The following is a 25521-nucleotide window of genomic DNA, read 5'->3' as shown; positions in this document are numbered from 1 at the left end:
AAACGTATGGCCAACTCATCTTTGACAAAGCAGGAAAGAACATCCAATGGAAAAAAGACAGCCTCTTTAACAAATGGTGCTGGGAGAACTGGACAGCAACATGCAGAAGGTTGAAACTAGACCACTTTCTCACACCATTTACAAAAATAAACTCAAAATGGATAAAGGACCTAAATGTGAGACAGGAAACCATCAAAACCTTAGAGGAGAAAGCAGGAAAAGACCTCTCTGACCTCAGCCGCAGCAATCTCTTACTCGACACATCCCCAAAGGCAAGGGAATTAAAAGCAAAAGTGAATTACTGGGACCTTATGAAGATAAAAAGCTTCTGCACAGCAAAGGAAACAACCAACAAAACTAAAAGGCAACCAACGGAATGGGAAAAGATATTTGCAAATGACACATCGGACAAAGGGCTAGTATCCAAAATCTATAAAGAGCTCACCAAACTCCACACCCGAAAAACAAATAACCCAGTGAAGAAATGGGCAGAAAACATGAATAGACACTTCTCTAAAGAAGACATCCAGATGGCCAACAGGCACATGAAAAGATGCTCAGCGTCGCTCCTTATCAGGGCAATACAAATCAAAACCACACTCAGGTATCACCTCACGCCAGTCAGAGTGGCCAAAATGAACAAATCAGGAGACCATAGATGCTCGCGAGGATGTGGAGAAACGGGAACACTCTTGCACTGTTGGCGGGAATGCAAATTGGTGCAGCCGCTCTGGAAAGCAGTGTGGAGGTTCCTCAGAAAATTAAAAATAGACCTACCCTATGACCCAGCAATAGCACTGCTAGGAATTTATCCAAGGGATACAGGAGTACTGATGCATAGGGGCACTTGTACCCCAATGTTCATAGCAGCACTGTCAACAATAGCCAAATTATGGAAAGAGCCTAAATGTCCATCAACTGATGAATGGATAAAGAAATTGTGGTTTATATACACAATGGAATACTACGTGGCAATGAGAAAAAATGAAATATGGCCTTTTGTAGCAACGTGGATGGAACTGGAGAGTGTTATGCTAAGTGAAATAAGCCATACAGAGAAAGACAGATACCATATGGTTTCACTCTTATGTGGATCCTGAGAAAGTTAACAGAAACCCATGGGGGAGGGGAAGAAAAAAAAAAGAGGTTAGAGTGGGAGAGAGCCAAAGCATAAGAGACTGTTAAAAACTGAGAACAAACTGAGGGTTGATGGGGGGTGGGAGGGAGGGGAGGGTGGGTGACGGGTATTGAGGAGGGCACCTTTTGGGATGAGCACTGGGTGTTGTATGGAAACCAATTTGTCAATAAATTTCATATATAAAAAAAAGAAAAAAAAAGAAAAACAGTTCTAATATTTAAAAAAAAAAAAAAAAGAAATGCCTTGGCTTAGGCAAAGGATCCCTCTACAGAGCTACACCAGGGAGCACTGTCAGCAAGAAATCACTATTCTTTCTTCAGGAGCCACAATTTTCTAATTTTGTCTGTCCTTCCCACTATTTCCTTCAATTTTCAGAGGCAGCAGTGTTTGAGCTGTAGTTATCGGGTTTTCCTGGCTCTTGCTCAGAAGACTGGAACAAGGACTTCATTCCCTGTTCCTGAAATGGGCCTTTCCTGTGCTGATCCTCTCCTGGTTCATACAGCCCATGTACAAACAGTCTGCTTCTCAGGATGAAAACAACTCAGTCAACCAGGTGAGTGAATAAAGCTGGCTCCCCTTCACCTTCTATACCAGAGCAGGCCAAGCGCCATGCACTCAGGGACTAAAGGCCATCATTCCTTTGGTTGAGCAGACACTGATGGCTCTCACTGGGCACAAGATCAAAGTGGGAGCTCGTGGCCTACCCCAGGGTGCCAGCTCAGTGAGTGACAGTTCTATGGCTTCTATGTGTGAACAAAAATTTTTAGACACACAGCCATGGTAAGGAAATGGCTAGGAGGAGGACTAAAGCTCGACACTTCAAGTTGGAATAGGATCAGTCTGGAAAGGAGATGACTCACTTCATTTCCTCTCAGTCCATAAAGGATGCCAGTTCTCCCCAGAAACCTCTGGTCCAGCATACATAGAAACATTCTCTACTGGGCATCTTCCAATGACTCAGGCCTCTGGATGTCCATATACTTCTGAAACCAAATTAAGGGGCTGTCCTGTTACAATACCTATTCCACAGTCACAAGGACTTCACCACTTGAGAAGCAGAGGATATTATTCTGAGAAACTCACTAGGAAGGAACTCCAGGGAGATGCTACTTTGAAAATAGAGTAAAGGGGTTCAAAATTATTGCCAGCAGCTAGAGTTCTTCATTAGAGACTAGAATGGAGACTGTTGTTAATGAAACGACTAGTACAACCTTTTAGCAAGTTGACTCTCTCAAGAAATAGAAATACCTATGGCCTTTGGTAAAGTGCCATATACAGAACTTTTTGAAACAAGACAATACAATATCTTTTCACTAATATCTTGCTTTACTAAGATAGATGAGTTCGAAAATCTTTGGCTGGAAGTATAACAAAAGTTCCATGGACTCAAGGTTGTAAAAGAACACTGTAAAGAAAACATCTTTCAACTAATGTAAGCCAGGCTACGTTTTAGGAAAGTAGTTGTCCCAATGTTCTTGACAGAGAGAAAAAGGACCTTTATGGCATCTAGGAACGAGGCTCTGCTCTAGGAATTCTGGGTTTTACCTGGGGCCCTCCCATCGGTGCCCTGGATTTCATGACTTTTAGCCTGAGATCCCATGATTTTACAACAAGGTCACTCAGTGTTTGAAAAATTGGAGGCCAGGCTGCACTTCATGAGAGCAGGGGGATTGCAACCATATCCAATCTGCTGAAAAGGGCTTGTGGGCATTTTTACATTCAGGAAGGAGGCTCTGCTAGGGAGTTCCAGCTCGTGCAGGATGCAAACCAGATGGTGGTCAAGGTATCATCAGATGTGGCCTGAGGTCTCATGCAATTTGCCCTTGGGGCACGCAAGGTGTGTCAACCTGGAAGCCAGGCTGCATTTCAGGAAATCAGCCATGTTCCCAATGGTCTCGGCCCTGCAGAAAAGGAATTCTGGGCCTTTTCTACTCCTGGAAAGAGCATCAGCTAGGGAATTCCGGTTCTGTTGCATGCCTGCCTGATGGGTGCCAGAGATCTCATGATCTTGGCCTGTGATCTCCCCAGATTTCGCCCTGGGTCATGCAATTGTTGTCAAAATGGAATCCAGGTGACATTTCAAGTGAGCAGGAGTTGGGCATTACCAACTGTGTGGGACCTGCTGAATAGGTCTTCTGGGCCTTCTTTCCCTCCAGGAGCCAGGCTTGGCTAGCATGTCCCCACACTTGAGGGGTAAGTGCCAGAGGGTGCCCAAGATCTCATGAGATTTGCCCAAGGGTCATGCAAGGTGTGTCAAAAGGGAAGCCAGGCTGCATTTCCGGGATCAGAGGTGCCCTTAATGGTCCCAAATCAGCAGAAAAGAGATTGCAGGACTTTTTCCCTCCAGCAACGAGGCTTGGCTCTAGAGTTCCTACACTTGCTGGGGGCCCACCAGTTGGCCACTGGGGTCTTGCATGATTTGGCCTGTGATGTCATGAGGACTGCCCCTGGTGCATGCCAAGAGTGTCACAATGGAAACCAGGCTGCATTTCAGGAAGTCAGTGCTCCCAAAGTTTCTGAAAGAGCAGGAAAGTAATTTAGGACCTCTTTGACAACCAGCAAAAAGGCTTGGCTAAGGAATTCTGGAGTTACCCTGGCATCCGCCCATTGGCTCCCTAGGTCACGAGATTTGACGTGAGATCCACGAGATTAACTCTGTTCATGCCAGGCATGTCCAAATGGAAGCTTGGTATCTTGTCAGGTGATCAGGGGGTTTGGAATCCTGTCTAATCTCCCCAAAAGCCCTGGTGAGCATTTTCCCCCATGAAGGAGGCTCTGCTAGGGTGTTCCAGCTTGTGCAGGGTGCACACCAGTTGGCGGCCAAGGTATGGGGAGATGTGAGCTGAGGTCTCACGCTATTTGCCCCCGGGGCAGGTGATGTGTGTCAAACTGTGAACCAGACAGCGTTTTAGGAAAGCAGCCATGTTCCCAATGGTCCAGACCCTACGGAAAAGTAATTCTGGGCCCTTTTCTCCTCTTGGAAAGAGGCTTGGCTAGGAAATTCAGGTTTTTGTCGGGTGACTGCCCAATGGCACCTGAGTTCTCATGATATTTGGCCTGAGATCTTGTAATATTTAGCCCTGGGTCAGGTAAGGTTTGTCAAAATGGAAGCTGGCCAGGGGGCATTTTGGGGGAGCAGGATTCGAGTGTTCCCAACTGTGTGGAATCTTCTGAACAGGACTTCTGGGCCTTCTTTCCCTCCAGAAGCCAGGCTCTGGGGGTGTCCCAGTGCTTAATGGTTAAGTGCCAGAGTGCACCTGAGATCTTGGGCGATTTGCCCATGGGTTATGCAAGGTGTGTCAAAAGGGAATCGAGGCTGCATTTCAAGGGATCAGAGGTGCTCCCAATGGTCCCAAATCAACAGAAAAGCAATTGCAGGACTTTTTCACCTCCAGGAAAGAGACCAGGCTATGGAGTTCTAGCACTTACTGGGGGCCTGCCATTGGCCACTGAGTCTCGGGATATTTAGCCTGTGATGTCATGAGGTTTGCCCCAGGGGCACACTATGTGTGTTAACATGGAAGCCAGGCTGCCTTTCAGGAGAGCTGTGGTCTCAAGGTTCCTGAAAGAGAAGAAAATGAATTCTGGGCCTTTTCCACACCCAGGAATGAGGCTTGGTTTGGGATTTCCAGCGTTTCTCTTGTTTCTACCTATTTGTGCCCTAGATCTCATGATATTTGGCCTGAGGTCCCATGAGGTTTTCCCTCGGTCTTGCAAGTCACTTCCAAACTGAAGCCTGTCTGCCTTCCAGGAGAGCAGGGAGATTGCAACCTTGTCAAAATTCTGAAAAGGCCTTGTGGGCATTTTTCCCTGCAGGAAGGAGGCTCTGTTAGGGAGTTCTGGCTCTTGCAGGTTTCACACCAGATGGTGTTTCCCCGAGGTCTGGCTGGAGGTCTCATGTGATTTCCCCCTAGAGTACATGACATGTGTCAAACTGGAAGAGAGGCTGCCTTCCAGGACAGCAACTGTGTTCCCAATGGTCCCAACTGTGTGGAAAAGGAATTCTGGACCTTTGTCACTTCAAGGAAATAGGCTTGGCTGGCAAATTCTTGTTCTTCTCTGGTGCCCACCAATTTGGCACTGAGATCTAATATTTGGCCTGAGAACTCACAGGATTTAGCCCAGGGTCACCCAACGTTTTTCAAAATGGAAGCCAGTCTGCCTTTCCTGGGAGCAGGAGTTGGTTGTACTCAATTGTGTTGTAAGTGCTGAATAGGCCTTTTTCGCCTTCTTTTTCTCCAAAAACCATAGTTGGCATGGCTATCCCAGCTCTTGAAGTGTGACCACCAGGAGGTGCCCCAGGTTTGGCGAGTTTTGCCCTGGATCTTGTGAGATTTATCCCTGGGTCAGGTGACCTGTGTCCAAATGGAAAACAGGCTGTGTTTCAGGGGATCAGGAGTGTTCCCAACAATTCCCAAGTCAGGGCCTCCTTTTGTCTCCATGAATGAGCCTCGGCTAAGTTGGTTCCATATCTTGCCAGGTGTCTCTTGAGATCTCAGGAGATTTGCCCTGAGATATCATGAGATTTTCTCCTGGCTAAAGCAAACTGCTTCCAAGTGGAATCCAGACTGACTTTCAGGGGATTACGGGTGTTCCCCATGATCCTGCATCTGCCAAAAATTCCTTGCAGGACATTTTTACTTCGAGGAACAAGGCTTGGCTAGGGAATTACTGCGTTCCAGGTACCTGCCAGAGGGCCCCTGAGATCTTGTGCAATTTGATCCTGGATCACTCTAGGTGTGTTCAAATGGAAACCTGGCTGCGTTTCAGGGAAGTAGGTGAATTCCCAATGGTCCCGATTCTGAGAAAATGTTCTTGAGGTTATTTGTTGCCTCTAGGACCCCGGTTCAGCTGTGGAGTTCTGGCCTTGCTGTCTGCTTCCTGATGGTGCCCTAGATGTCTCGAGATTTGCCCCCGGGTCACATGAGTTGTGTCCAAACGGAATCCAGGCTGTGTTTCAGGGGAGCAGGGGTGTTCCCCATGGTCCTGATTCTGCAGAACAGCAATTGCAGGGCTTTTTCACCTCTAGAAATGTGGCTCACCATGGAATTCTGTCACTTGCCTGGTGCCTGCCAAATGGCCACAGCGATTACACGAGATTTGTCCTGACATCTTGCAACATTTGCCCATGGGTCATGTGAAATGTGACTAAGTGGAAGCCAAGCTGTGGTTCAGGGGATCATGGGTGCTCCCAACAATCCCAAATCCACAGAAAAGCAATTACTGGACTTTTTCTCCTCCAGGAACAAAGCTTGGCTATGCAGTTCTGGCACTTTCTGGGTGTCTGCCAGTGGGGATTGAGGTCTCACAAGATTTGGCCTGTGATGTGATGAGATTTGACCCTGGGGCATGCCAAGTGTGTCAAAATGGAAGCTAGTCTGCCTTTCAAGAAAGCAGTGGTGTTCCCAATGTTCCTGAATTAGCAGAAATGGAAATCTGGACTTTTTCCATGACTCAGAATGAGGTTTGGCTAGGGAATTCCAGTTTTTGCCTGGTGTCTGCCTAGTGGTGCCCAAGATCTATGAGATTTGTCCTGAGATCCCATGAGATTTACCACAGGGTCACCTTAGTTTTGTTACAATGGAAGCCAGGTTACATTTCAAGGGAGCATGGTGATCCCAACCATCTAGAATCTGCAAAAAGGTCTTCCAGGCATTTTTCCCTCCAGAAAAAGAGGCTTTGCTAGTGTGTTTTGGCTCTTGCAGGGTTGCCGCCAGAAGGCGCCCAAGGTCTTTGGAGATTTGCCCTTTATCTCATGAGATTTGCCCCTGGAAATTGAGATGTGTGTCAAAATGGAAGCCAGGCTGTCCTTCAGGGGATAAGGGGTGTTCCCAACATTCTCAAATCCTCGGAAAAGCAATTTCAGGGCCTTTTCACCTTAGGAATGAGGCTCTCCAGGGAATTCCAGCACTTGCAGGGTGCCTGCTAGATGACGACAGTGATCTCATGAGATTTCTCCTGAGATCTTGTGAGATTTGCCCTTGGGTCTTGTGAAGTGTGACCAAATGGAGCCAGTCTGCGTTTCAGTGGAGCATGGGTGTTCTCAACAATCTCGCATCTATGGAAAAGGAATTCACAGCCTCCTTTGCCTCCAGAAATGAGCCTCCTCTAGGCAGTTCCAGGTTTTGCAAGGTGTCAACCAGATGGTTCCTGATGTCTTGGGAGATTTGGCCTGAGATCTCACGATATTTGCCCATGTTAAGGGGAGCTGTTTCCAAATGGAATTCAGGCTGCCTTTCAGGAGAGCAGGTGTTTTCTGCACGGTACTGTATCCTTAGAAAAGGACCTCTGGGCCTCTTTTCCCACCAGGAATGTGGCTTGGCCAGAGAGTTCTGGCTTTTGCAGGGTGCCCACCAATTGGTGACCAAGATCGCATGACATTCAGCCTGTGTAGGTTTGTTCCCAACTTTGAGAAGCCATCTTGCAACTAATATTTCAGTTTTTGAAAACATACTCGTGGAAATATAAGGAAAGTACTCTATATGCAACTCTAAGCAAAAACACTGTGGAGGTGCCATCTTTAAATTTTTTTTTCAACGTTTATTTATTTTTTTTGGGACAGAGAGAGACAGAGCATGAACGGGGGAGGGGCAGAGAGAGAGGGAGACACAGAATCGGAAACAGGCTCCAGGCTCCGAGCCATCAGCCCAGAGCCTGACGCAGGGCTCGAACTCACAGACCACGAGATCATGACCTGGCTGAAGTTGGACGCTTAACCGACTGGGCCACCCAGGCGCCCCGAGGTGCCATCTTTAAACTAACAACTTGCTTACATAAGTGAGAAATGTTTGACAACCTCTGCATTGAATTCCCAGAAAGTTCAGTATACTCCACTTTGGGAAAAGACATGGAGGAGGAATCATCTTTTGAATAACATTTTCAGCAAGTTAGAAGAGTGTGAAAACCTAGGCCTATGGAGTTATCACAAAACTGCCATATACTGAACTCTGAGAAACAACACTGTGGAGAAACTATCTTTCAACTAACATCTTGTATCACTAAGTTAGAGGGGTTTGCAAACTTATTCATGGAATTGAAAGGAGAGTGCCGTATACTCAATTCTGGTAAACAATCTGTGTTGAGATACAATCTTTCAACTAACATCATGTTTCATGAAGGTAAAAGTGTTTGAAAATCTAAGTGGGGAAATGAAACAAAAATACTATATAGTCAACTCTACTAAAAAAACAAAACAAAACAAAACCCTATGTGGAACCCATCTTTTGACTAACATCTTGTTTTATGAAGTTAGAAGGGTTTGAAAATATTGGCCTGGAAGTATTATAAAAGTGCCACATATTGAACTATGTGAAAGAGAAACAACACTGTGGAGAATGATCTTTCAACTAACATCTTTTTTCACTAAGGTAGATGTGTTTGCAAACCTCAGTGGGGAGCTGGAAAGAATATGTTATATATTCAACTCTTAAAAAACGTGGGGAGAAACCATCTTTCAACTAACATTTTGTTTCACCAAGGTATAAGTGTTTGAAAACCAAGCCATAAAATTATCATTAAAGTACCATAATTCAAGCTCTGCAAACACTGTGGAGAATCCATTTTTCAACGAACCTCTTCTGTCACTCAGTTTGAAGTCTTTGAAATCCTAGGCCTAGAAGTTTAACTAAATTGCCATGTACTCAATTCTATGAAACGACATTGTGGATAAACCATCTCTCAACTAACATCTTGTTTATTAATTTAGAAGTGTTTAAAACCCTATGAAGGAAATTTAAGGAAGTATTCAGCTCTGTGAAACAACACAGTGGAGAAACAATCTATCAACTAACATCTTGTTTCACTAAGAGTTGTTTGAAATCCTGGGAAAGGAACTATAAGGAAAGTGCCATACACTCAATTCTGTGAAACAACACTGTGGAGAAACCATCTTTCAACTAACATATTCTTTCACAAAATTAGAAGTGTTTGAAAACCTAGGCCTAGAATATAATTAAAGTGCAATATACTCAACTCTGTGAAGGAACACTATGGAGAGACAATCTTTCAACTAACATCTTGTTTCACTAAGTTGGAAATGTTTGAAAACTTAGGCCTTGAAGTATAACTAAAGTGTCATAACTCTATTCTGTGACTTAACACTGTGGAGAAACAATCTTTCAACTAAAGGAAAAGCTTTTGAGAACATATGTGGAGAACTATAAGGAAGTGTCATATATTCAACTCTGTGAAACATCTCTATGGAGAAAGCAACTTTCTACTAACATCTTGTGTCACCAAGTTAAGAGTGTTTGAAGATTTTTACAGGGAATTATAAGGAAAGTACCATATGGTCCACTCTGTAAAACACTGAAGAAACTATCTTTCAACAAACATCTTTTTCTCTAAGTTGGAAGTGGTTGAAAACCTAGGTGTAGAATTATAACTCAACTCTATAAACATATAACAACATATAAACAACACTATGGAGAAACAATCTTTCACCTAACATCTTGTTTCACTAAGTTAGAAGTGTTAAAAATGTAATGAAAAACTATCTTTAAACTAACATCTTGTTTTACTAAGAAGTGTTTGAAAACCTATAGGGGGAATGTAAGAGAAGTGCCATATACTCTGCTTTGGGAAATAATAAAGTTGAAAAACCACACCACACAAACAAGGCATATATTAAATAAACATACATGACATAAACAGAACAGACACACAATACATGCACTACAGACACAACACACACTATATCCTACACATGCATTGCACACACACCAAACATCGCCCATACAACACAAATAGACATATGCCACACAGACACCATAAATATACCTCCCACACATCCTACATATACAACAACCATGCCAAATATACACCACAGGCAATATATCCATCACAATTTCACGTTACAGGGGAGGAGCCAAGATGGCAAAACAGCATGGTTTTTTTTTGTGTGTGTTTTGCACTCATTAAATATAGCCAGACCAACACAAACCATCCTGCACACCTAGAAAACTGATTTGAGATTAACACAACAGTCTGCACAACCTGAACCACAGAACTTAGCAGGTGCATGGCACAGAGAGGTGAACTGGGGAAGACAGAAGCCACAGAAGGCAGGGAGCTATTTTTGCATGTGGAGAGAGGATGGAGATGGGGGAAGAATACAGGAAAAGCACACCTCCAAAAGCAGCTGGAGAGAAATGGAAAAGTGGAAATAGCCACAGGGACTGAAATAAAAAGGGAGAAAGGAGAAAGGAGAGGGCTTATATTCCATTGAGACTCTATAAACAGGGGGAGCACAGAGTCTGAAACTCTGCATCTCGATACCTGGCGGTGCTCTAGTGAGAAGGGCGAATCCCCAGGTGCAGAGTGAAGTCCATGGGTCTTCGGGCCATATGGGGAGAAGTGGTTCCTCTGCTGGATGGACATCTGGTAGAGGTTGTGTCGCTCCCTCAAAGGCAAAGGCCCCAGTGGATCTGGGTGAACAACCACATTCGCTGGTGCTGGAACAAGGTCATTGGGGATGAAGTCTAGTGCCATTTGTGTTGTGATTTGTCATAATCCCTGAAAAGCTACATGATCACATGAACTTTTCCTGGGGGAGGCTGGCACCCAGCCACAGTCTGTGGGCATCTTCAGCAGCATGGTCCTCTGAACGTTCCTGGGTGCAGCCAGCACCTGGCCATTGCTTGGTGAGACCCTCCCTCAGAGGGACAGAATGGGTCAAAGCCACAGTCCCTCAGAAATAAGGGATCAGGAAACACAGCCACATCTGAGATAAAACTCAGGATGGAGGTGCTGCCTGAGGCTTGGTCACGGACAGTGTAAAGTGGGGAATGGATGGAAGCTGAAGACAAAGGACAGGTGCGTGATTGCTGATCAGGGAGAGCAGAGTTCTGATACTAGAGACTGCATAGCTGGGTCTCATTTCACGCTAACATTTTCACCATTTTCACGCTACCATGCATGCACATACACACCTACAAGCACCACAACAATCCACCCAGTAAGCTAAGCGGCACCATCTAGTGGAGAATGGAGCCATTGCACTAAGCCCTGCCCAACTGGACCAACTTCGCTCTTCAGGAACACAAGTCTCCCTGCCTTCTTAGTTTACAGACTATAAAGCACTTCATAGTTTGGCTCCTAGGGGAAAAAGAAGTAATTTCAGTCTGTTCACTGGTCCATCTATTCAATTTTCTTTTTTCCCCCCTCTTTTTTGTTTGTTTTCTTTATCTTGAATACAGCAAAAAGAATTTATTTTTATTTTCAATTTTTATTAAAAATATTCTTTAATTTTTCTACTATATTTTTTTACTTTTCTGTAAAGTTTTTCAAATTCTATTTACTTCCATCATTTCATTTTATTCTATTTCAGTGTATTCATTTTTTAAAATTTTCAAATGATTTCCTTTTCTTTTTTTCCCCTTTTTTCCTCTAATCTATCAAGGCTCTTTCAATATCCAGACCAAATCACACCTAGTATCTAGCATCACTTATTTGATTTGTGTGTGTGTTTTTAATTTTTAATTTTAATTTTTAAATTTTAATAAAAAAATTTAACCTCATTCTTTTTCTCCTTTCAAAATGATGAAATGAAGTAATTCACCCCAAAAGAAAGAGCAGAATACAGGTCGAATTGGGGCCAACATGGTGGAGAAGTAAGGGATCCATACCTCTTCTGTCTCTCAAACAAAGAAGTGCTGAAGCCAAAGGACTTTGAACCCCAGAGTCTGGGAGGAAAAGAGACAGAATCTACCAGGAATAAAATGGGTCAACTGGAGAAAAGATAGGAGTACTCCAAGGAACAAATCAAAGCACACCTGCTGGAGGGTCCAAAATATCACTACAGGTAGGATAATAAAATAACCAAAGTCACAACAGAGAGCAAGTAACAATCTCCAAAAAAACACCTCCTGAGGGGCCAGGCCCTGGACAGTTTTTGACCCCCTTTTAATATAGCAGTGTTCGCAGGTGGAGAAAATGCTACAAGCTTTTAAAATGCATAAGGGACAGAAAACTAGACAAAATGATGAAACGGAAGAATTCTCAAAAGAAATTCGAGGAAGTAGCGACAGCTAACAAATTGATCAAAACCTACTTAAGCAATATAACCGAGCAAGAATTTAGAATAAGAGTTATAAAATTAATTTCTGGCTTGAAAGAAGCATAAAGGACAGCAGAATCTATTGCTACAGAGATCAAGGGACTAAAAAACAGTCATGATGAATTTAAAAATGCTATAAATGTGGTACAAAGTAAAATGGAGGTGGCCATAGCACGGATTGAAGAGGCAGAGGGGAGAATATGTGAATTAGCAGATAAAATTATGGAAAAAGAGGAAGCTGAGAAAAAGAGAGGTAAAAAAATCCAGGAGTATGAGGGGAGAATTAGAAAACTAAGTGATGCGGGGCGCCTGGGTGGCGCAGTCGGTTAAGCGTCCGACTTCAGCCAGGTCACGATCTCGCGGTCCGGGAGTTCGAGCCCCGCGTCAGGCTCTGGGCTGATGGCTCGGAGCCTGGAGCCTGTTTCCGATTCTGTGTCTCCCTCTCTCTCTGCCCCTCCCCCGTTCATGCTCTGTCTCTCTCTGTCCCAAAAATAAATAAACGTTGAAAAAAAAAAAATTTAAAAAAAAAAAGAAAACTAAGTGATGCAATCAAACGGAACAATATCCATAACATAAGAATTCCAGAAGAAAAAGAGGGAGAAAGGGGCTGAAGGTGTATTTGAACAAATCATAGCTGAGAACTTCCCCGATCTGTGGAAGGAAGAAGACATTGAAATCCAAGAGGCACACAAAGCTCCCTTCAGACGTAACTTGAATCAATCTTCTGCACCACATATCATAGTGAAACTGGAAAAATACACGGATAAAGAGAGAATTCTGAAAGCAGCTAGGGATAAACGGGCCTTAACATACAAAGGTAGACACATAAGGGTAGTGGCAGACCTATCTACTGAAACTTGGCAGGCCAGAAAGAAATGGCAGGAAATCTTCAATGTGATGAACAGAAAAAATATGCAGCCAAGAATCCTTTATCCAGCAAGTCTGTCATTCAGAATAGAAGGAGAGATAAAGGTTTTCTAAAACAAACAAAAACTGAAGGAATTCATCGCCACTAAACCAGCCCTACAAGAGATCCTAAGGGACTCTGTGAGTGAAATGTTGCAAGGACCACAAAGTACCAGAGACATCACTGCAAGCATGAAACCTACAGATAACACAATGACTCTGAATTCATATCTTTCAGTAACAACACAGAATATAAGTGGACTAAATGTGCCAAAGGAAATATGGTATCAGGTTGGATAAAAAGCAAGACCCATCTATTTGCTGTCTACAAGAGACTCATTTCAGACCTGAGGACACCTTCAGATTGAAAGTGAGGGGATGGAGAATTATCTATCATACTACTGGAAGTCAAAAGAACGCTGGGATAGCCATACTTACATCAGACAAACTAGACTTTAAATTAAAGGCTGTAACAAGAGATGAAGGGCATTATATAATAATTACAGGGTCTATCCATCAGGAAGAGCTAACAATTATAAATGTCTATGCGCTGAATATGGGAGCCCCCAAATATATAAAACAATTAATCACAAACATAAGCAACCTTATTGATGAGAATGTGGTAATTGCAGGGGACTTTAATACTCCACTTAAACAATGGATAGATCATCTAGACACAAGATCAATAAAGAAACAAGGGCCCTGAATGATACATTGGAACAGATGGACTTGACAGATATATTTAGGACTCTGCATCCCAAAGCAACAGAATATACTTTCTTCTCAAGTGCACACAGAACATTCTACAAGGTATATCACATACTGGGTCACAATACATCCCTCAATAAATATAAAAGATTTGAGATCATACCATGCACACTTTCAGGTCACAATACTATGTAGCTTGAAGTCAAACACAAGAAAAAGTCTGGAAAACCTCCAAAAGCATGGAGGTTAAGAACATCCTACTAAAGAATGAATGGACCAACCAGGCAATTAGAGAAGAAATTTAAAAATATATGGAAAAAATGAAACTGAAAATACAACAATCCAAATGCTTTGGGATGCAGCGAAGGCAGTCCTGAGAAGGGGTTGCAATACATTGCAATCCAGGCCTATCTCAAGAAACAAGAAAAACCCCAAATACAAAATCTAACAGCACACCTAAAGGAAATGGAAGCAGAGCAGCAAAGACACCCCAAGCCCAGCAGAAGAAGAGAAATAAAAAAGATCAGAGCAGAAATAAACAATATAGAATCCAAAAAAAAGTAGAGCAGGTCAATGAAACCAAGAGTTGGTTTTTTGAAACAATAAACAAAATTGATAAACCTCTAGCCAGGCTTCTCAAAAAGAAAAAAGAGAAGACGCAAATAAATAAAATCACGAATGAAAATGGAATTATTACATCCAATCCCTTAGAAATACAAGTAATTATCAGGCAATACTATGAAAAATTATATGCCAACAAACTGGACAACCTAGAAGAAATGGACAAATTCCTAAACCCCCACACACTACGAAAACCCAAATGGGAAAAAATAGAAAATTTGAACAGATCCATAACTAGTGAAGAAATTCAATCAGTTATCAAAAATATCTTAACATATAAGAGTCCTGGACCAGATGCCTTCCCTGGGGAATTCTACCAGACATTTAAAGTAGAGGTAATACTTATTCTTCTCAAGCTGTTCCAAAAAATAGAAAGGGAAAGAAAACTTCCAGACTCATTCTATGAAGCCAGAATTACTTTGATTCCCAAACAAGAGACCCAGCAAAAAAAGAGAACTACAGGCCAATAGCCCTGATGAATGCAGGGATGCAAAATTTCTCAAGATACTAGCAAATCAAATTCAACAACATATAAAAAGAATTATTCACCATGATCAAGAGGGATTCATTCCTGGGATGCAGGGCTGGTTCAATATTCACAAATAAATCAATGTGATGCATCACATTAACAAAAGAAAAGGACCATATGATCCTGTCAACAGATGCAGAAAAACATTTGACAAAATTCAGCATCATTTCATAATAAAAACCCTAGAGAAAGTCGGGATAGAAGGAATATACTTAAACATCATAAAAGCCATTTGTGAAAAGCCCACAGCTAATATCCTCAATGGGGAAAAACTGAGAGCTTTCCCCCTGAGATCAGGAACACGACAGGGATGTCCCCTGTCACCACTGTTGTTTCACATAGTGTTGGAAGTTCTAGCATCAGCAATCAGACAACAAAATGAAATCAAAGGCATCAAAATTGGCAAAGATGAAGTCAAACTTTCACTATTTGCAGAAGACATGATACTCTACATGGAAAACCTGATAGATTCCACCAAGAGTCTTCTAGAACTGATACATGAATTCATCAAAGTTGCAGGGTACAAAATCAATGTATAGAAATCAGTTGCATTTTTATACACCAATAATGACGCAAGAGAAAGAGAAATAAAGAATCTGATCCCATTCACAATTGCACCAACAATCATATAATCACCTAGGAATAAACCTAACCAAAGATGTAAAAGATATGTATGCTGAAAACTACAGAAAGTTTATGAAGGAAATTGAAGAAGATACAAAGAAATGGAAAAATATTCCATGCTCATGGATTGGAAGAATAAATATTGTCAAAATGTCAATACTCCCAAAAGCAATCTACACATTCAATGCAACCCCAATCAAAATTGCACCAGTATCTTCTCAAAGCTAGAAAAAGCAATCCTAAGACTTTTATGGAACCACAAAGGACCCCAAATAGCCAAAGTAATTTTGAAGAAGAAGACCAAAGTGGGAGGCATCACAATCCCAGACCTTAGCCTCTACTACAAAGCTGTAATCATCAAGACAGCATGGTATTGGCACAAAAACAGACAATAGACCAATAGAATAAAATAGAGACCCCCAGAATTGAACCTACAAATGTATGGCCAACTGATCTTTGACAAAGCAGGAAGGAGTTTCCAATAGAAGAAAACAACAGTCTCTTTAACACATGGTGCTGGGAGAACTGGACAGCAACATGCAGAAGAATAAAAGTAGATCACTTTCTTATACAATTCACAAAAATAAACTCGAAATGGATGTGAGACATGAAACCATCAAAACCTTAGAGGAGAAAGCAGGAAAAAAACCTCTTTGACCTCAGCCTCAGCAATTTCTTACTCAACACATCCCCAAAGGCAAGGGAATTAAAAGCAAAAATGAACTATAGGGACCTCACGAAGATAAAAAGCTTCTGCACTGCAAAGGAAACAATCAACAAAACTAAAAGGCAACCAACGGAATAGGAAAAGATATTTACAAATGACATATTGGATAAAGGGTTAGTATCTAAAATCTATGAAGAACTCACCAAACTCCACACCCCCAAAAAAACCAAATAATTCAGTGAAGAAATGGGCAAAAGACATGAATAGACACTTTTCTAAAGAAGACATCCAGATGGCCAACAGACACATGAAAGATGCTCAGTGTCGCTCTTCATCAGGGAAACACAAATCAAAACCACACTCACATGCCACCTTACGCTGGTCAGAGGATCTAAAATGAACAAATTGTGAGACTGTAGATGCTGGAGAGGAGGTGGAGAAATGGGAACCCTCTTGCACTGTTGGTGGGAATACAAACTGTTACAGCCACTCTGAAAAACAGTGTGGGGTTCCTCAAAAAATTACAAATAGATCTACCCTATGACCCAGCAACAGCACTGCTAGGAATTTACCCAAGGGATACAGGAGTGCTGATGCATAAGGGCACTTGTACCCCAATGTTTATAGCAGCACTTTCAACAATAGCCAAATTATGGAAAAAGCCTAAATGTCCATCAACTGACGAATGGATAAAGAAGATGTGGTTTATATATACAATGGAATACTATTTGGCAATGAGAAAGAATGAAATCTGGCCATTTTTAGCAACGAGGATGGAAATGGAGAGTATTATACTAAGTGAAATAAGTCAGGCAGAGAAAGATACCATATGTTTTCACTCATATGTGGATCCTGAGAAACTTAACAGACGACCGGGGGGGGAGAGGATGGGGGGAGAAAGTTACAGAGATGTAGGGAGGCAAAGCATAAGAGACTCTTAAATACTGAGAACAAACTGAGGGTTGATGGGGGGTGGGGGAGAGGGGAAAGTGGGTGATGGGCATTGAGGAGGTCACCTGTTGGAATGAGCACTGGGTGTTGAATGAAAACCAATCTGACAATAAATTCTATTTAATAAAAAAAAGAAGCCTCAAAAAAAAAAAAAAAAAGAAAAGAGCAGGAAGAAACAACAGCCAGGGACTTAACTAACAAGGATACAAGCAAGATGTCTGAACCAGAATTTAGAATCACGATCATAAGATACTAGCTGGAGTCTAAAATAGATTAGAATCCCTTTCTGCAGAGATAAAAGAAGTAAAAGCTAGTCAGGATGAAATAAAAAAATAAAAAAAAGAAGTAAAAGCTAGTCAGGATGAAAAAAAATGCTATAACTGAGCTGCAATCTCTAAAGGATGCTATGGCAACAAGAATGGATGAGGAATCATCGATATAGAGGACAAACATGCAGAATAATGAAGCAGAAAAAGAAAGGGAGACTAAGGCAGAAGAGCATGATTTAAGAATTAGAGAAATCTGTGATTCTTTAAAAAGGAACAACATCAGAATCGTAGAGGTCCCAGAATATGAAGAGAGAGAAAAAGGGATAGAGGGTTATGTGAGCAAATCATAGCAGAAAACTTTCCCAAACTGGGGAAACACGCAGACATCAAAATCCAGGGAGCACAGAGGACTCCTATTAGACTCAACAAAAACTGACCATAAACAAGGCATATGATAGTCAAAATCACAAAATACTCAGGCAAGGAAAGAATCATTAACACAGCCATGGGAAAAAAGTCCTTAACCTATAAGGGAAGACAGATCAGGTTTGCAGCAGACCTATCCACAGAAACTTCGCAGGCCAGAAAGGAGTGGCAGGATATGTTCAATGTGCTGAATCAGAAAAATATGCAGCCAAGAATTTTTTATCCAGCATGGCTGCTATTCAAAACAGTAGGACAGATTAAAAGTTTCACAGACAAAAATTAAAGGAGTTCATAACTACTAAATCATCCCTGCAAGTAATTTTAAGGGGGACTTTCTACATAAATAAATAAATAAATAAATACCAAAAGCAATAAAGACTAGTAAGGACCAGAGAACACTGCCAGAAACTCCAACTCTACAAGTAAGATAATGGCAAAAAATTCATATCTTTCAGTACTCACTCTAAACGTCAATGGACTAAATGCTCCAATCAAAAGACATAAGGTAACAGAATGGATAAGAAAACAAAATCCATCTATATGACATTTATAAGAGACCCACTTTAGAAGTAAAGACACCTTCAGGTTAAAAGTGAGGGGATGCTATGATCATGCTAATGGCCAACAAAAGAAAGCTGGAGTAGCCATATTTATATCAGACCATCTAGACTTTAAAATAAAGACTGTAACAAGAGATGAAGAAGGGCATTATATCATAATTAAGGGGTCTATTCACCAAGAAGACCTAACAATTGTAAAAATTTATGCTCCAAATGTGAAAGCACCCAAATATATAAATCAATTAATCACAAACATAAAGAAACTCATTGATAATAATACCATAATAGTAGGGGACTTCAACACCCCACTTCTAGCAATGGACAGATCATCTAATCAGAAACTCAACAAGGAAACAATGGCTTTGAATGACACACTGGACCAGATGGACTTAATAGATATATTCAGAACATTTCTTCCTAAAGCAGCAGAATATACATTCTTCTCCAGTGCACATGGAACATTCTTCAGACTAGACCATATAGTGGGACACAAATCACCCCTAAGTACAAAAAGATTGAGATCATACCGTGCATATTTTCAGACCACAATGCTATGAAACTCAAAATCAACCACAAGAAAAAAATTGGAAACTTAACAAATACTTGGAGACTAAAGAACATCCGACTAAAGAATGAAGGGGCTAACCAAGCAGTTAAAGAGGAAATTAAAAAGTATATGGAAGTCAGTGAAAATGATAACACCACAACCCCAAACCTCTGGGACACAGCAAAGGCGGTCATAAGAGGAAAGTATATAGCAATCCAGGGCTTCCTAAAGAAGGAAGAAAGATCTCAGATACACAACCTAACCTTACGCCTTAAGGAGCTGGAAAAAATACAGCAAATAAAACCCCAAACCAGAAGAAGACAGGAAATAATAAAAATTAGAACAAAAATTAATGCTATCAAAACCAAAAAAAAAAAAAAAACCCAAAACAAAACAAAACCAGTAGAACAGATCAAAGAAACCAGAAGCTGGTTCTTTGGAAAAATTAACAAAATTGATCACTAAGCAGTTTGATCAAAAAGAAAAAGGAAAGGACCCAAATAAATAAAATCAAGAATGAAAGAGGAGAGATCACAACCAACACAACAGAAATAAAAACAATAAGAGAATATTATGAGCAATTATATGCCAATAAAATGGGTAATCTGGAAGAAGTGGACAAATTCCTAGAAACATATACACTACCAAAACTGAAACAGGAAGAAATAGAAAATTTGAACAGACCCATAACCAGTAAGGAAATCAAACTAGTAATCAAAAATCTTCCAAAAAACAAGAATACAGGGCCATATGGCTTTCCAGGGGAATTCTACCAAACATTTAAGGAAGAGTTAACACCTATTCTCTTGAAACTGTTCCAAAAAATAGAAATGGAAGGAAAACTTCCAAACTCTTTCTATGAAGACAGCATTACCTTGATTCCAAAACCAGACAGAGACCACACTAAAATAGGAGAACTATAGACCAATTTCCCTGATGAACATGGATGGATAAATCCTCAACAAGATATTAGCCAACCAGATCCAACAATACATTACAAAATTATTCACCACGACCAAGCAGGATTTATACCTAGGATGCAGGGCTGGTTCAATATCCACAAAACAATTAACGAGATTCATCACATCAATATAAGAAAGGACAAGAACCATATGATCCTCTCAATAGATTCAGAGAAAGCATTTGACAAAATACAGCATCCTTTCTTGATAAAAACACTCAAGAAAGTAGGGATAGAAGGAGCATACCTTGAGATCATAAAAGTCATATATGAATGACCCAACGCTAATATCATCCTCAATGGGGAAAAACTGAGAGCTTTCCCCCTAAAGTCAGGAACAAGACAGGGATGTCCACTCTTGCCACTGTTATTCAACACAGTATTGGAAGGCTTAGCCTCTGCAAGCAGACAACCCAAAAAATAAAAGGCATCCAAATTGGCCAGGAGGAGGTCAAACTTTCATTCTTCGCAGATGACATGATACTCTATATGGAAAACCCAAAAGATTCCACCAGAAAACTGCTAGAATTGGTTCTTGAATTCAGCAAAGTTGCAGGATACAAAATCAATGCACAGAAATCGGTTGCATTCCTATAAACCAACAATGAAGCAACAGAAAGAGAAATCAAGGAATCGATCCCATTTACAGTTGCACAAAAAACCATAAATTACCTAGTAATAAATCTAAAAAGAGGTGAAAAATCTATACACTGAAAACTATAGAAAGCTTATGAAAGAAATTAAAGAAACAAAAAAATGGAAAAAGATTCTATGCTCCTGGATAGGAAGAACAAATATTGTTACAATGTCGATACTACCCAAAGCAATCTACATATTCAATGCAACCCCTGTCAAAATGACACCATCATTCTTCACAGAGCTAGAAGAAACAATCCCAAAATTTGTATGGAACCAGAAAAGACCCCGAATACACAAAGCAATCTTGAAAAGGAAAACCAAAGCAGGAGGCATCACTTCAAGCTATACCCAGACTTCAAGCTATAGTACAAAGCTGTAATCATGAAGACAATATGGCACTGGCACAAGAACAGACACTCAGATCAATGGAACAGAATAGAGAACCCAGAAATGGACTCACAAACATATAGCCAACTAATCTTTGACAAAGCAGGAAAGAATATCCAATGGAATAAAGACAGTCTCTTCAGCAAGTGGTACTGGGAAAACTGGACAGCGACATGCAGAAGAATGAACCTGGACCACTTTCTTACACTATACACAAAAATAAACTCGAAATGGATGAAAGACCTAAATGTAAGACAGGAAGCCATCAAAATCCTCAAGGAGAAAGCAGTCAAAAACCTCTTTGATCTTGGCCACAGCAACTTCTTACTCAACACGTCTCCAGAGGCAAGGGAAACAAAAGCAAAAAGTGAATTACTGCGACCTCATCAAAATAAAAAGCGAAGGAAACAATCAGCAAAACTAAAAGGCAACCAACAGAAAGGGAGAAGATATTTGCAAATGACATATCAGATAAAGAGTATCCAAAATCTATAAAGAACTTATCAAACTTAACACCCAAAAAACAAATAGTCCAGAGAAGAAATGGACAAAAGACATGAATAGACACTTCTCCAAAGAAGACATCCAGATGGCCAACCAACACATGAAAAAATGCTCCACATCACTCATCATCAGGGAAATGCAAATCAAAACCACAATGAGATACCATCTGACACCTGTCAGAATGGATAACATTAACAACTCAGGCAACAACAGATGTTGATGAGGATGCGGATAAAGAGGATCTCTTTTGCATTGCTGGTGGGAATGCAAGCTGGTGCAGCCACTCTGGAAAACAGTCTGGAGTTTCCTCAAAAAACTAAAGATAGAACTACCCGACAATCCAGCAATTGCACTACTAGGCACTTATCCACAGGATATAGGTGTGCTGTTTTGAAGGGAGACATGAACCTCCATGTTTAGAGAAGCACTATCAACAATAGCCAAAGTATGGAAAGAGCCCAAATGTCCATCGATGGATGAATGGATAAAGAAGGTGTGGTATATATACAATGGAGTATTAGTCGGGAAGCAAAAAGAATGAAATCTTGCCATTTGCAACTACGTGGATGGAACTAGAGTATTATGCTAAGCAAAATTAGTCAGAGAAAGACAAAAATCATATGACTTCACTAATATGAGGATTTTAAGAGAAAAAACAGGTGAACATAAGGGAAGGGAAACAAAAATAATACAAAAATAGGGAGGGGCACAAAACAGAAGAGACATAAATATGGAGAAAAAACTGAGGGTTACTGGAGGGGCTTTGGGAGGGGGAAGGGCATAATGGGTAAGGGGCATTAAGGAATCTATTCCTGAAATCACTGTTTCACTATATGCTAAATAATTTGGATGTAAATTTTAAAAACTAAAAAATAAAATTAAAACAATAAAAAAACAAAAGTATGTGGCTTTAGCTGTAAAAAAAAATTAGAACCTTGTGCAGAGATTGTGTTATGCACATCATTGTCAGCTTCATTCTGCTCTCCTTTGTAATGAAGCATTTTGGCCCTCTATTTCCCTCCCTTAGCTCTTTTTTTTTTTTTCAAACGAGTATCTTTCTGGAGTCCATTCAGAATCAGTGCCTCAGAGCAATATCCTTCACTTTAAACTGGGGACTCTGTGTGAGTCCTGGTGACTGGCATAGATTGGCAACAGGACCTCTTGTAACTTCCCACTCTGTTCACAATGAGAGTAGCCCTCACGTATGGGCATATGAAGGTGCCAATTTGGCTATGGGTGGATGTGTGTAGGAGGTCCCAGAAGTTTGGGGAGGCACTGGTCTTACACATGCAGCAATGAGAAATTAAGGTAAATATACATGCCCAGCATTACCCCCTTCCCATCTGTCACGTAGATCCTTGCCTTCTTTGTAGTCATTCCCATCCATCTGCTATTTTCTAAGTGCTTGGTCACATTCATGGACCACTGGGCTTCCACTGACTTCACTCAAGCAGAACCCAAGGATTGGTGCTGCACTCCCACTCTGGTCCTTTTCTATGTGAGAGCAAACAGTAACTTCCAGTCAAAGGAAGGATGGCCTTCTTGTCCCTAAGTGCTTGGTGCTTGGCCAGCCCTGGTAAGTGCAGTGAAGGATAGACATGCCTTCATTCTGAGTCAAACATGATTCCCATATACACCATATGTTTTAGGACCTGGTCAGAACCAAAAGGGACCTTTCAAGAATTATGGCATCAGGTCCAGGCTGCAAACACTCGATCACCAGCTAGGTGTAGGAACCCCTTACCTCCAAATCAATGGTGCTTCTCTTTCCTGAGAAGAAGGACAGGAAAAAGCACCAAATCCAGCATTTCCTGTTTCTTAATGAACAATGCAGACCTCCTGCAGAATTTCACTCTTGGGTATTGCCAATGGAGTTTTCCTTTTACACTAGCCCTCAGGTCTTTATTACTCCCCAGAGAGCCATCCTGCCAGGAGACAGGAGTAGGCCCTGAATTCTAACTTTAGCCCATTCTCTTCTGTAATGAAATCCTTTGGAGCCCAGGTTACCTATTTGCATTTTAATGCTCCTTTTTTCAAAGTAGGTTCTACCTGGGAGCAGTTCAGAGAACAAGCCTCAGAAAAATGTACTCTGTTTGAACTAGAATATTGCAGGATCCATGGGTCTGTGTCAGATACACAGCACAGGCCCAAACATTGGTGTGGAGTTCCCAGCCAGTTCCTGAGCCTATTGACAGCTCTCATTGTCTAGTATCCCAGGCCAGGGGTAAGCAGGTCCCTCTTTCTCTGGGGACTTGGTGCTTAGTCAGCTACAGTCATGGTAGGTAAGGGTAGCCAGCTGGCCTCCCTCCCCTGGCTGATGAGGTGCCTTCATCCTGCAGTTTAGGTGGTTCATGCATGTGCCCTCTGATTCAGGCTGTGGTTAGTGCCCAAAAGGCTTTGAAGTGAGTGTTGGACCCAGACCGGGTGCTGACCATTTGACCATCGGTCAGAAGCCCCAAACAGCTACAAGTGAACCACTGCCACCCCTGTCCTCTATTGGGAAAGGGTGAGAAACAGACCCAAGCCAGTGCTTTCCCTCTTTTTCTGAAGGAAAAATGCAAACCCATTGCTGACAGGGCTCCTGGGGGGGGGGCGGGTTAGCCTTTAGGGCTCCCTTCACCAAAGTCCACATGTCATGCTGATTCCTGTGAAAGCCAGCATGCAAGGAGATGGCCCTAGTCACTTCATTCTCCACATGATCCCATTGTCATTCCTATTGAAGAATTCTGGCCCTCTGTGGATCCATTTTTACCCCCTTGCTCTGTTTCCACAATACGTCCCCTCTGAGGTCCATTCCATGTAGTCACTTGGAGGAATATCCATGGAGTTCAGCTGGACACTCCTGTGTCATCCTTGTGACTGTGTTATAGGTTTGGCCACAGGACCCTGGCAAGTTGGAGGCAAAGCCAGGCAGGCATTCAGAGGCCAAAGGCATTGGGAGCACCCAGGTTAAGTCATTTGCAAGTAGGCTGGGCCAGATGACTGGGAAGGGAGCTAGACACCTTTGTTGGCTGAGGGGACAGGGATCACACAGCCCCTTTCCAAATTGTTCCCATTGCCATTGGATATGTGGAACTGGGGCACTCCTTATGGCTCTCCCATGGTTCTTTATCTCTTTCCCTGTTTGGGCATAGGAGCCATAGAGCTGTCACTCACTCGACCCGTGCCCAGGGATAGATTATCACACCAACCTGTGCATGTTGCAGGTGGGGCCTAAGCAAGGCAGCCCACCTACTAGTAATGACAAACTTGCACTTACCCCGTCTTGGATTGATCTTCCATCTGGGGCACAGATGGGCCGCAGGACCACAGGTATCATTAGTGGGTGCAGGTCACCATCAATAGAGGTTCCTCGGTCAGGTGTGAGGGCACGAACAACCCTGTGCATCAGGCAGTGCCAAAACAGCTTCACTGGTCCAGAAAAACCACCTATATTCATGGTGTGGCAAGCATGGCATTGGCCTATAAAGTGCTGTCCTCCTTCAGCATACTCCATAGTAGCAATACTGAGAGTCCTGGCTCGCAGGACTAGGCTCTCCACAACCCAAAGGATCATGGCAGAAGGCAGGGCCTGGCATATAGGGTGGAACCCATTAGAGCAGATCCTGGTGTTTGTCTCCTTACCAGTTCACCTCTCCCAGCCCTCGTTTTCAAGATGAACGTGCTCTCACACATGTACCCTCAGATGAAATGGGTAAGCATGATATGATGTGGTGAAGAAAGCCAGGGATAGATAACGAGGATGTACTGAGGAGCCAAGATGCTGGCCAGTGTGCAATATGCCTGCAATAAATTCAGAGGTTGGTACTAGAGCAGGGTTGCCTTGTTTATTCAAATATCATTAGGGTTACATGGGTTTCAAATAAATACTTCTTGCCCTGAGCATCATTGAGATACTGTAACAAATTTTATAGTTATTCTTGTCTTCTCAATGCTTGAAAGCCAAGAGGCTCTGAGCATCTTCCGTGGCAAAACAAAAACCAAAACACAGGCCTACTTGGACAAAATCTGAGTTCTGTGACACCCAT

At 41.9% G+C, this 25521-nt stretch overlaps 1 pseudogene; it reads right to left on the bottom strand.

The window, feature by feature from the left end:
* Positions 1 to 24989, bottom strand: part of LOC124513162 (cytochrome c oxidase subunit 1-like) — a 67636-nt pseudogene extending 42647 nt beyond the window's left edge.
* Positions 24990 to 25521: the final 532 nt, after the last annotated feature.

This window comes from Lynx rufus, unplaced genomic scaffold, assembly GCF_022079265.1.
Source record: "Lynx rufus isolate CCGP_SWC_20201006 ecotype Redwood Valley unplaced genomic scaffold, mLynRuf1.p SCAF_18, whole genome shotgun sequence".
NCBI lineage: Eukaryota > Metazoa > Chordata > Mammalia > Carnivora > Felidae > Lynx > Lynx rufus.
The sequence above is the reverse complement of the archived record's forward strand: the minus strand, read 5'-3'. Positions and strand labels throughout refer to the sequence as shown.